Source organism: Solanum dulcamara, chromosome 4 (genome assembly GCF_947179165.1).
Source record: "Solanum dulcamara chromosome 4, daSolDulc1.2, whole genome shotgun sequence".
NCBI classification, from domain to species: domain Eukaryota; kingdom Viridiplantae; phylum Streptophyta; class Magnoliopsida; order Solanales; family Solanaceae; genus Solanum; species Solanum dulcamara.
In genome coordinates, this window is record NC_077240.1 from 74,733,247 (window position 1) to 74,746,255 (window position 13,009).

The following is a 13,009-nucleotide window of genomic DNA, read 5'->3' on the forward strand; positions in this document are numbered from 1 at the left end:
CCTAGTACAAACCAAGCCCATTCCAAATCACTTTTTTCTTGGACTTTTATCACTTTTGGTCAATTGGTCAAAATTATTAGCGGAATTTTCATAAATAGCATTATTTATGATCCTAATAACAAAATATGACCATATTATTGAGTTTTTAAAATATAGTTACACAACACAACTAAACTATGGTGAAATTGTTGATTTACACACCTAAACTTTTGATAACCGTTCCCTTTTTTTCTCAACCAATCCCTAAAGGTAGTTAGAAAAAAATTGGAAAATCATTTTTTAGAGTCTGTTTAAATTGACTTATTTTAAGTGTTTTTTAAGCATTTTTAGATTATTTGGATAAATTTAAAAAATGCTTATAAGAATTTGATTTTAAGCTAAAATAATTAAAAAAATAATTAAGTAGTTCTAATTTATGATTTTTGACTTAAAAGTCAAAAGCCAATCCAAACATGTTCTTGATATCTTTCTTATTTTTTTCTTATCTTGACGAAACTCTTTATTTCTTTCTGAAGTTTAAATTTCATATTACATTTTTTTTAAAAGTCTAGGATAATTATACTAAAAGACTACATAGTGTAGTGTTCAAACATTACAACTTTTTCCATTAAAATTCAAAGGTCTGAATCTGAATAAGCATTTGGATATTAAGATGTGCGTTAAGATTTAGATGTCTAGATTTGAATACGCATCTGAATATTAAGATGTGGATTATAGATCTGAACATTGAATGATTAAAACTGTTTGTTTTTAATAGCTGAATGCGCATATGAAATTAAACTTTTTTTACAACAAAATGAAGAAAAGATTTATTAAATAATACTAACATTTATGTACTCATCCCACTCACTATTAGACATCAGAATAGTATTGGTTGTTAAATCATATAAAAAGTTATTGGCAACCAATCTTGTTATTTTTCTTTTAGATAATCATAACTATTCTTCACCTGTTTTGGGTAACAATACTATTTTAACCTTATTCCATGAGTCTGACTTCAAACTGCTTTCAAGTCTCCTGTTTAAGGATATTTGTTGAATACAATTCTCTAAAAAAGTTTTATCTACCTCCAAATTCTTCCAAATCACTCTTGAATTTTAACTAGATTGTTCCATAGTTGAAATATAAAATATAATAAATATAACATATGAACAGATGCAACAACAAATAACTAAACAAAGATAGATCAACAACGATAATATATCTAGTGTAATCTCACAGAGAGTTTGATCAAAGTTTCAATAAAATTAGTGACCTAAATACAATTTTAATAAAACACCTCAAGTACGTACATAGTTCAACAACGATAATATATCTAGTGTAATCTCACAAATGGATTTGACGATCAAAGAATATTAATAAAATTAATGGCCTAGGATTAAATTCTAATAAGAAACCTCAAATATGTATAAAAATCATAGCTAGTATTTTTTCACTTAAAAACTTGATAAACATCAATACACCAAAAATATTATTGAAATAAAAATTCTTGACAAACATCAATACATCTCATAAAAATTGTTAATATTAAAAAAATATTTATAAAGATTATGAAAACTTATTGGTTCAAGAGGAAAAAATTAGTGTTTGATTGAGAAATGAGAGGAAGAAAGCTTGTAGGAGTGAGAGCAAAGTCGTGCAAAGAGCAGAGAGGTGAGACGCTATTTTTTTAATTATATTTAATAAGTCTGAATGTTGTTAAGACTATCCTACAGATCTGATTCGTTTAGATCTTTTCAGATCCATTAAGAGGCTTTTTAAAAAAAAGAAACAAATAGACTTAATGGGCTGAATCTGAATGATTCAGATTAAGACTTAAAAATCAAACACACTTAATGGTCTGAATCTGAATGATTCAGATTCAGACCTTCATTAAGTGCAAACAAAAATGTAACACCCTGTGTTATCCTAACCTAAACTAGGCTCGATGACTAGGAGAAAAATTGAGGAAAGGAACTGACTCTGAGGACCACGAGTGTCCTCTACGATTCATACAGAGTTCTACGAGTTGTAAGGACAACTTGTAGTACCTTCCTACACTTAGAGAAATTTTGAGCATTAAGATTCACTCCTACGACAGACATTATAAGTCGTAATGATATCTACGAGTCGTAGAAATGACTCGTAGAAGCACTTGACACTTTATCGAATTTCTAAAGTTGAATGCCACTCCTACGAGTAAAGTTGACGAATTGTCGGAGTTCCTACGAGTCGTAGAGACGATCCGTAGAGAAGCTTCAGAGACTCAGTATTTCAAACTTCAGAAAAACCTGCAGGACGAGTTAAATCTACGACTCGTCGAGTCTTTGACAACTTGTAGACCTGAGTCGTAGACCGCTACCTTTTTCAGCCCAATTCCACAGTTGCAACTGAAGATTCGTCAGAGTTCCTACGAATTATAATGACGACTTGTAAACGACCAATTTTAATTTTAATGAAGGCCATTCATGTCTTTTTCCATCCTTCTCAAACTAAAACCTTGGCGTTTTGTGATAATTTTAAGTCCCTTAATAGTACCCTAAACACCTACTCTCATTAACACTTAGACTAATTAAGAGCGAGGGTTGGAGAAGAGGAGAAAGGCTAGGGTTCAAGTTCTTCAAGCGAGTTCTTCGAATTCTCAATTGTTCTTTGAGTACAGGTATGTAAGGCTGAGCTAAAATATAGATTTTGTTCCTTCATGTGCTCATGATTGTGATAGGTTGATTGTGAATGGATTGAGTCCCTATTAATGTGTTCTTGAGAATCTCTTTTCTAAAATTTACACATTTTAATGATTATTAATGAGTTTGGGCTTTTCCACAAATGAATTCCTTGAATATATGATTTGAACTACTTGTTTCATAAACCCTAATAGCATGTTGTTTGATGTTGAATTGTATATATCTAAGGATTGAGTCTAGAGACTTGAACTTGTGAATGTATGATTGAGATTGGGATGTGAGTATGATGATACTATTGATGAACTAATAGTCCTGTATACTTTCATAATTCAACCTAAGTGAATGGTCTCAATTGAATGTTGACCTGAATAATTGTCTAAAAACTTCTCTTAATTAAATGATTGGGAATGATTTGGAAATTGATCGGTTGAGAAGACTGGTTTGATAGAACTAACGAATTGAAAAGAGTCCTATAGAGACTTATTGATTTGGCTTGATCTAGATTGATTGTCTTATGAGCTTTGAGTCTTGGAAGAAGTATTGAACACCGAATTAGGTAAGAGAAAGTAATAATTCAAACCTAATAATTACGTCGCCAAATGTAGAAGAGGATTGAACCGTTAAGTCAAAAGTTTCCTAAATTATTGTCCTGACATGATAGGACTTGATTGGTTTTGGATCAATGATTGGTTGATTCGTTCTTACCTTGGCAAGGTATTGAACGGACGTGGCAACAACATCAGCTTGTTATACTATCAATGGCTCATAAGTGATGATTGTCGGATAAGAGAAACTCTCATATTGGTCTCGATAGTAATCTAATTGGATTGGATTGGATTGTATATGATTGGTCTCTGTCTAAATCTTACTCTTGTTTCAGACTTATGACATCCTGATTGAGTTACTTGAGTTGATGTTATTCTACCTTATACATGTTTCATTCTGTTACTTTACATACTCATATATTTCATAAATTGACATCCATTTGGGTTTGCATCATTTCATGATGCAGAGACAGGTACTAGAGATCATCAATAGGTGCATCGTTGAGGATCTATTCGCATTCAGCTATTTGGTGAGTCCTTTCTGTTTTCGGAAGATATTACATTTATCTTTCTACCTTTTGAGCTAGCTTTTCTTCATTTGATTTGAGGTAGCCATGAACCTGTCATTGACACCATTTAGACAGTTGATAGAAACTTCATAGACTAGATTGCTGATATTATCGGTTGGTTTTGTTATTGAATAGTTTCATTCCTACTAGTCTTGTTGATTTGTTTGATTAGAAAGATTGTTGGCCTTTGGCCTTATTTATGAGTAGTACTCTTAAAGAGTTGAGTCTTCCGCTGATAGAATGTGATTAAATTAATGTGTGATTGGACTAATTAGTTCGCTTGAGGACTAACAATGGTCTTCGAGTATCGGCCATATCCAGGATACCCTCCCGGGGCGTGACAACAAATGAGGCCTAAGATGCCCTTTTAATTCAGTGGTATAGTAATGTATGATAATCACTATTCAGAAGATAGTATGAATTTTAGATTCTTCTAGATTCCTATTTAGTATTTCAAGGAATGCTGATTTTTTCGATTGCCCTCGATGCATGTAATGTAATCTAATAAGCTAAATCTTGTCTATTTCAACCCTTCTAGATTCGCCAACTTCTTCAATTATTTTATAGTGTAATTGTAGAGAATTCCAACATCATATCTATAGTAAGCCCATTCATAGCATGACACTTCGAATTTGATATGCATGAGAAATTTTTGTATTGCTTCTTTTTACTCCGATAGTAGTATTGATCATGTCGAATGTATTTACCAATTATATCTTCTGTAATTGGTTGAATCTCACGATGTTCTTCAAATAAATCATATACTTTATTTAGATAGGTAAAGTATGAAGAGATTAACGATACTTTTTCATCTTTTGAGTTGTTCTGCGGGGTAGGTCACTGAACGTATTGATTTGACCCCCTAAGTGAGAGGTCGATTCCATAGCAAATTAAATAAAGAGAAATTCAGGCTGATTATCCTTAAGCTCAATGTGAGTTTTTCTAGTTGGATCCAATTTCTTTGATTTGAATTATTCAGAGAATGCAATGCTTTGAGTATCAAATATACTAGCATATTAGTCTCCTTCTTCTAGTAAGAGATTAATAGCTTGGTTACTCACACTGTCATTAGCTATATGCTTCTTTGTTAACCCTGATGACCCCACCCCAATAACTACCCTTTTGTGATTCTCTGCTTCTTAATCTTAAAGTTGTCATTTCATGACTTGATGCCACAATCAATTGCATAGTATTACATCACTTTACGCTACAATTTCACGATAAGGCCTCACGAAAATAATTCTTGTTGTTATATATTGAAGATGTACAAAAATTAAACTACAAAAATTAAGATAAAGGATATTGAAAGACTATTGCGCTTGATGTCCATAAAGCTGAGATTATCATCAATAGCTCCTATTAATTATTGTCATGCATTCAGCTAAACGTTGAACCAGCACTGGTCGTTAGAGATTTCTCTGTTATAGAGATAAAGTAGTTTACAATTGAGAAAGCAAAGTTTTGTGTAAGGAGTTTTTGTAAATAACCTTCTACTACGTTGTAGTTTTACTTTAAACTTGGTAACATCCCAAGTTAAATGACCAACAATTATGCCAGAAAAAAGAAAAGATTTTTTTTTGGAGACTTTCTACATAACTATAAATACGATCGATGTATCTCTCTTTAGGAAGCCCCGACCCTTGATTTCTAATTCTCTCCATATCTTTTTCATGACATCGTAACACAAATATAAATTATCCAATCTTAACTTCAAATGTATACAATCACCCCCATCACGATTTACAGGTCGTGCAGGATGATACAAATCTAGGTTGTATGTCGTTCCATATTTAAGAAAATTAAGCGAATAATTTCACTTTTCCATTGGAGTCTGTTCTAAAATCCTCAAGTGGAAGTATTCCCATTCTTCACATCCCTTTTGCTGATCAGTAGTGAAATAAAATTCTCTTCTATCCAAAAAGAATTTTGTTCCATCCTGACGGGTCGTAGATCAACGTTTATGGATATCTGTGAAATGTTGATTAGTAAACAAGAGAATTAAAGAACATACTTGAAACGCATTATTGACTTGACAGAAAGCCATGAGAATATTTCAAATATTATTTCTTGGGGAATTGAGAGAGAATGAACAAGATTAAAGTAGAAGTAAAAGGGAAAAGGTTGTTTTGGAAATATTATCATGGATACATCTGAAATGTGTGCCATCAGCCCTCGGGGATTTCTCAATCATAAAAAGAGAATAAAAGAATCACGAATGTACAAAGCAGAGTTTTGTATAATTAAGAATATGTAGTTACAGAGTTGCAACCGATAGATATGAGATCTTTTTATGCTTACAAGTAAATGTTTTCACCTGAGGCTTGAAAGAACTCTCTGTTCTGTTAGTCATCTTGGTGGCTATATACTTTTTGAGATAACTAATAACGCATCCCTTTATAATTCGTGGTTGATATAGTCAATAAATTGTCTATTGATATGATTTTCTTGTGTGATGGTTGACCTATTTCACTTTGATAGCTTAGTTGTTTTTATTCTAATTCATTCCTATAATTTCGGTTGTAATTCGTATTGATGTATAGATATTTGAGGATAAAATAGAACAAGTTAAAAATATAAAGATTTTTTTAAAATTAACAAATCCCATAAATAGGAACTCACAATCATATTACTATCAGTATATGAGACTCTTAACAATTAAGATACACTAAATGCTACGATCTAAAGCCCCCACATAACTATAAATGCCTTCGATGCGGGTCTCCTCAGGAAGCCCCTTCATTCCTAATTTTCTCCATCTCCTTGTAATGACATCATAACACAAGCATAAAGCACCTGACTTTAAGTTGCTGATGAATACAATCTTCCTATCACATGACGTGCACGATGATATAGGTCCATAAACTCTGTACTTCCATATTGAAGGAAATTGAATGATGTGTTTCTTCCATTTTCTTTTTGGAGCCTGCTCTAAAATCCACAAGTCGAAGTATTTACTTACCCATCGATAATTTGCTACTGCTAATTTTCCCTTCACCTCTATCAACTTGTAATAGTGCACCAAATGAGATTCATTCCACAATGCAATAATTTTGAATTTTTCAGATTTAACATCAAATGCAGCTATAACACATTTGGGAGCCCTAACAAACAGATAGATAACTTCGCTAATTCAAACACTAGGCTTACCACATGGAATAGAAGGGAAAATGCTTTGATTCTCTCTCCACGATTCATCTATGCCTAAAGTTAAAACCTATTATTTTATGTACCCTTTTCACAATTCTGACAAAAACACTTTGTACTTGTTCTCTTCTGGCTCAAAACCTAATAAATAGTTACGCCAATAAGTACTATCTTTATTTGGGTTCGGAAAAAATCTTACTTCTATTGTATTGGGATTGAAAACCGCAGCACGTCGCAAAGATAATGGTAATGATTCCCAAACGCAAAATAAACCATTCGCGCAATTCAAACTAGAAGATGCAGGGCCATGGTTGTAGCGATCAATAAATCTCAGTTTGAAAAAGGGAGGTCAGAGATATTTCCATCTTTCTCTTGCTCATCTGCGTAAAAACCTTTCCTTTCATGGAGAAAGAACTTTGTTCCCCCGGGCACGACCGACTCAACAAGATTGGAGGCCTAAAGCCAAACTTTAGAGAGGGGCTCTAATATTTATTTATTTAGATTTTTTTTAAAAAAAGAAAGATTGTCGCATTTATTTTTAAGGATGCAACTATTTAAATTATTTAGGATTTCTTAATTATCGGGACTATGTCATATGTTTCGCCCAACTTCTTCTAGATACTCTTCTTGGATGTTACTATCATCTAACTTAACTTTATTGTAACACTAGAATTGTTTTAGCTAAAACCAAGTCATCCTTCATAGGGGTATGGGGTTGTATCGAATGATTCATAATTGTGTGCATGTGTGAAGGTTCATTCTTTAGTGTGAGGATAGATTTGGAGATGAATTAAAGTCATAAGGATTCTCTAGCACAAAGTTGAGTTGAAAGCTAACTTATCGATTGAGTTTTGGTAAAAGATTTTACTTGGGTCAACTTCAAACGATTATATCTCCTAAATTATAAAGAATTAGGTGGTCCATAACCTATTAAATTAAAGGTCTTTGATCCCTCTTTCCAACGCTACCAAGTTTACCTCATTCAGAGTTTGGAGTAAAAGTTTATAACTGTTTTAATAAGAGGCTGTTAGAGCATAAAAAGTTACGACTCAACTCTACGACCAGTAGAGTTTTCTACGAGTCATAAGAGTAAAATTCTTAGAAAAATCTTACACGTCCTCCAAGGCTATTTTGGTCATTTTTCAAGATTTTTAGCCTTATTCTAAATTATTTTTAAGTGTCTTAACTGAGTATATCATCCAATTAACTTGTTTTCCTCTCATAATCATCAATCTAAACAATCTAGTCTCAAGAAACTCTCTCAAAACTAACCTAGTTCCTCTTCTCCATCAAGATACCTAAGGCTTTAAAGTCAAAAATTCAAGATACGAAGAGAAACTTTTCATACAAATTTTTCCCAAGCTCTTCCACTCTAAGAACTTCGTAAAAGTGTTTCTTTTTTCGAGACCAAGCATTGAGGTTCCAATATCAAAGGTTTCCTCCAAGAAAGCTATTGTTTTTCGAGTTTCAATAGTAATATCAATCTTCCAGGTATGTAAGGCTATTCATAGCATTGGATTGAGTTCGTCCACGCGCCCTACATCTAATTCTATCGATTGTTGCGAATGAGTTGAGTCTAACCTAGTTTCTTGAATTCAGAATGAGTTAATTCTTCTTCTATTGAGTTCTGTATAATTATGTATGAGATTATTGTTGTTTCATATCTCTCACTTAATTAGAATTGTTGTTCATAGCTACTTTTCTGTGAACCCTAATTGATTTGATAATCATAATTTTTACATATATATTTTTGAGTAAAAATGATGGCTTTTATGCATTGATGAAGAGAGTGATTTGAACTAATATTATATATACATATATTTTATTGAGTCTAAATGAGTATGAAAGTCGAGCATGAGTGATTGTGTGACACACTAGAAAATTTTTCGCGATGAATCAAACATTTCTTCACGTGTGGGTAGACTCGAGCCTGGGGACTTGTAATTCTACATGTGAGTTAGGATTAATTCATAAGTATTTGAAGTGTTTTAGATGTGTTTAGGGGTCATAAGGGATCTCTAACACCAAGTCGAGTCCAAAGAACTCCAATCGATTAAGTTTTCGGACGAGTTAGTATAAGGGTCAACTTCAAACGACCCTATCTCCTAGAATATAAAGAACTGGGTGGACCACGACCTACCAAATTAAAGGTCTTTGAGTCTTCTTTCCAACTCCACCAAGATTGCAATTTTTGGAGTTCAGAGTCAAAAGTTATGGCCATTTTACTACGGACTAGTACTGCAGGAATATTCAGGCCTGGGCGAAATTCAGGCTTGGCGCTCCAGTGGCGCCCCACGCCACTATAGCGCTAGAAAACAGCCTCAGTAGTTTAGGGCTTAGCGCGACGCGCCACTATTAGATGTGCAGGTTTTTAAGCCTATTTTGGCTTGGCGCTGCAGTGGCGCGACGCGCCACTATAGCGCCAGCAAGACTTTTGCCCAAATTTCCAGATTTTTGGAAGAGGGGCAACTTGGACTTTTTCCAAATTATATATACGCCATCCTTGAGCATTTTGGACCATTATTTTCAGCTCCTCTCTCTCTCTAAAAATCCCTAAATATTTTCCCTCTCTTCTTCTTTTTCTTCTCCAAATCCATCTCCAACAAAGGGTGCCTTCAAGAGTTTCAAGGATTCAAGTCTTCCATTGAAGACCTAACATCAAGTTCCTTCAAAGTCTTCAAACAAGGTATGTAAGGCTAACCTAAAATATGGATTTAGTTCTTCCATATGCCCATATATGTGTTGGATAGAAGTTGTGAAAGAGTTGAACCTTCTAAGAAGGTTTTCTTGAAAGTTTTCCTAAACTATGGAATGTTTTTAAGTACTATTAGTTGATTGATGTTTTAATGACTTGAGTTACTAAATAGTTATCTTTCATATTTTTGGCTACAAATATATCTTTGTATATAGATTTATAGGTATTGACGATATTCTTGAGTCGAGTTTTGTTGAGAGTATGGGTCCATGTTTCATTCACATGAACTCAAGATGAGATTTCTTGTCATAAATGTCTTGAGGTTGAGATGGATAGTTGTGTGTATATATATGTATTGATTGGAATGGAAGGAATGAATTGGTTAGTTAAGAATGTCCCTTTGCTTCTATAAAATGAACATAGGACAAAAATAAGGATTTTGGAGTAGATGTTTGATGATTGATATGATGATGATACTTGACAATGATGTGATGATGATGTTTTGGTGACGATGTGAGTGATGATGTGAATGGTGCTTATTTAATATATGTAGAATGGTTGACGAAGAGGTATATTGATGAGGATGTTATGTGATGAAGTGGATTGGAGTCTAATGTGAGTTTGTGGTATGTGATGTGCATAATTTGAGTTGATTGGAGTCTTAGGAATGTTTTGAAAATAAATGATCTTTTGAGGAGGAGCTTTAAATAAATTAATTGTGAACCTTTTTTGCATAAACTACTTATACACTATTTTGAGTCTAAAGAATTATTAGTTTTATCTTTGATTTAGAAAAGAGTTTAAGTATGAGTTGAGTATGAGGAGCCTTTAAATGAGTTGAGTATTTTTACATTAAAGTATCTATTTTGAGTTTGAGTTGAGGAGTTGAAATTATATTTTTATGTACATAATATTTTCTGCAATCATTGAGTTGAGATTGTATAAATTTTTAAAGAGAAGAGTTTGATGATTTGAGAGGAGTCGATTTGAAAGAAGGTCCAATTAGACTCGTCATTATGAGTTAATTGAGTTGAAATGAGAACAGAGTTGATGAGGTGGCAATGTTCCACATGAAACTAGCCGTGAGGGCTTATTTGAGATGATTGGAGGAGTTTTGTAAGCATGGAGTCATGGGAGGAGTATCGAGCACCGAATTGGGCAAGAGTATAGTCCATACTCGAACCCAATACCTGTGTTGCCAAACGTAGGGGGGATTGAACCGTTAAAGTCGGATACTTTCTTGAGAGCTTTTGTCCTGACATTATAGGACCTGGTTGGATTGGATCCATGAGTGTTCGTCGTTCATGCCCTGGCAAGGTATGAACGGGCGTGGCAACGACATCGTTTCGTTGTACCTTCACTGGCTCATAAGTGTTGGTTGTCGGTTAAAAGAAACTCCCATTTAGGTCTTGATAGTACTCTGAGTCAGTTGAGTTGAGTGAGTTACTCTATGCTTATGAGTTAGTCCTATCTAAACTATTTCTTGTTAGACTTAGGACACTTGAGTGAGTTGCTACATATTTATTGAGTTGAGTCCTTTGAGTTGAATTGTAAAACGTTGCATAATTTAATTTGCATATTTACTGAGTTGAGTCCTTTGAGCTGATTGTTGAGTTGAATGTTGAGTAGATTGTATACGGTCGGATTGGAGTAGATGAATTGTGATTGGATTGAATGGAATGGTATGTGACTAGATTGGATTTGATTATTGAGTTGATTGTTGAGTTGAGTGTTTATAATCGGATTGTACATAATTGAAAGGGATCGAATTATAAATGAGTTGATTGAATGGTATTGTGTATGATTGGATTAGACTGTATGGTATATGATTGATCTTTGTCTAAAAATGTATTATTACTTTAGACTTATGATGCCTTGTTGAGTCTCTCTTATCTTTTTTTTAATTTGAGATATTTGGACCGCTGCTATTCTTCCTTGAGGTATGTTTCATTCTGCCATTTTACATACCAGTACATTCCACGTACTGACGCCATTTGGCCTGCATCATTTCATGATGCAGAGACAGGTTTAAGAGATCGTCAATAGGAGCATCATTGGGGATCTATTCGCACTCAGCGTGTTGGTGAGTCCCCCTACATTCGGAGGACACCGTTTGTGTATTCTTGCATTGAGTTAGCCCTTTTCATTTTGATTTGAGGTAGCCATGAACATGTCATTGGCACCCATTAGATAGTAGTGATAGAGGCTTCATAGACTAGATAGTGATGAGTCGATTGAGTTATTCTTGTCAAACTATTTTTAAATGACAAATATTTTAGTTGATCTGTCGTCCCATGGCCTTTATTCTTTGAGTTGGATGGGTGATTTGAGTTGCCCGCTAAATTATCCTTTATTTTTAAATTTTCCGCTGAATGAATGAATGAACGGATGTGTGATCAGGCTATGTGGTTTGCTTGGGAGCCAGAAATGGTTTCTGAGTGCCGGTTACGTCTAGGGTACCCTCCCAGGGCATGTCAGATTGAAATTGAGAAAGAGTTTTGACGAGATGTGAATGATCTTGAAAGCATATTTTACTGAAAGAACTTGATGATTTGAGCATGAACATTGATTTTACATGAGTTTGAGTTTTCATATGAGTTAAGTCTAAGAAGTCTCTAAAATTATTATTTAAATATGAATATTTTGAGTATATATGATTATTTGAGATAGAGTTTTGAGGAGATCTGATTGAGTTTGAAAGCATGTTTTTAAATGATAAAGCATGATGATTCCAGATGAGATTGAGTTTTGAAAAGGGTCGAATGAGACCAGATGATATAATTTGAATATTTACCTGATATATAACTCGAACCACATAAACTACGTAGCTAGTTTAGGATGGAGGGTTAAACCTCTTAAGTCCCAAAACGATGGACTTTGATTGATTGTGGATCCAATGATAGTGATTCATCCCTTATCCTAACAAAGTATTGGACGGGTGTGGCAACGACACCGCTTTGTTGTACATCACTAGCTCATATGGTGATGGTTGTCGGTTAGAAAAACTCCCTAATAATAATACAAAATGAATGATTTGATTTAATTAAGATTGCATACAATTGGGTTGATTTGAAAAACTATGATAGAGAGGATTGAAAGACATTGCATATTTTTGAACTTGCATCTGTATTGAGTTGAGTTATTTTCAGCGTTGAGTCCCTTGAGTTGAGTTGAGTATCTTTGAGTAAGTTTTCTTTCAAATATATTACATACTCGTACATTCCACGTACTGACGTTATTTGGCCTGCATCGTTTTATGATGCAGATACAGGTGCTAGAGATCATTAACAAGCGCATCGTCGAGGATTCTTCCATTCTTGATAGGGGTGAGACCTCCTTACTTTTTGAGGAATCACATATATTTTAGTCATTACTTAAGAATATTTTTTTGAG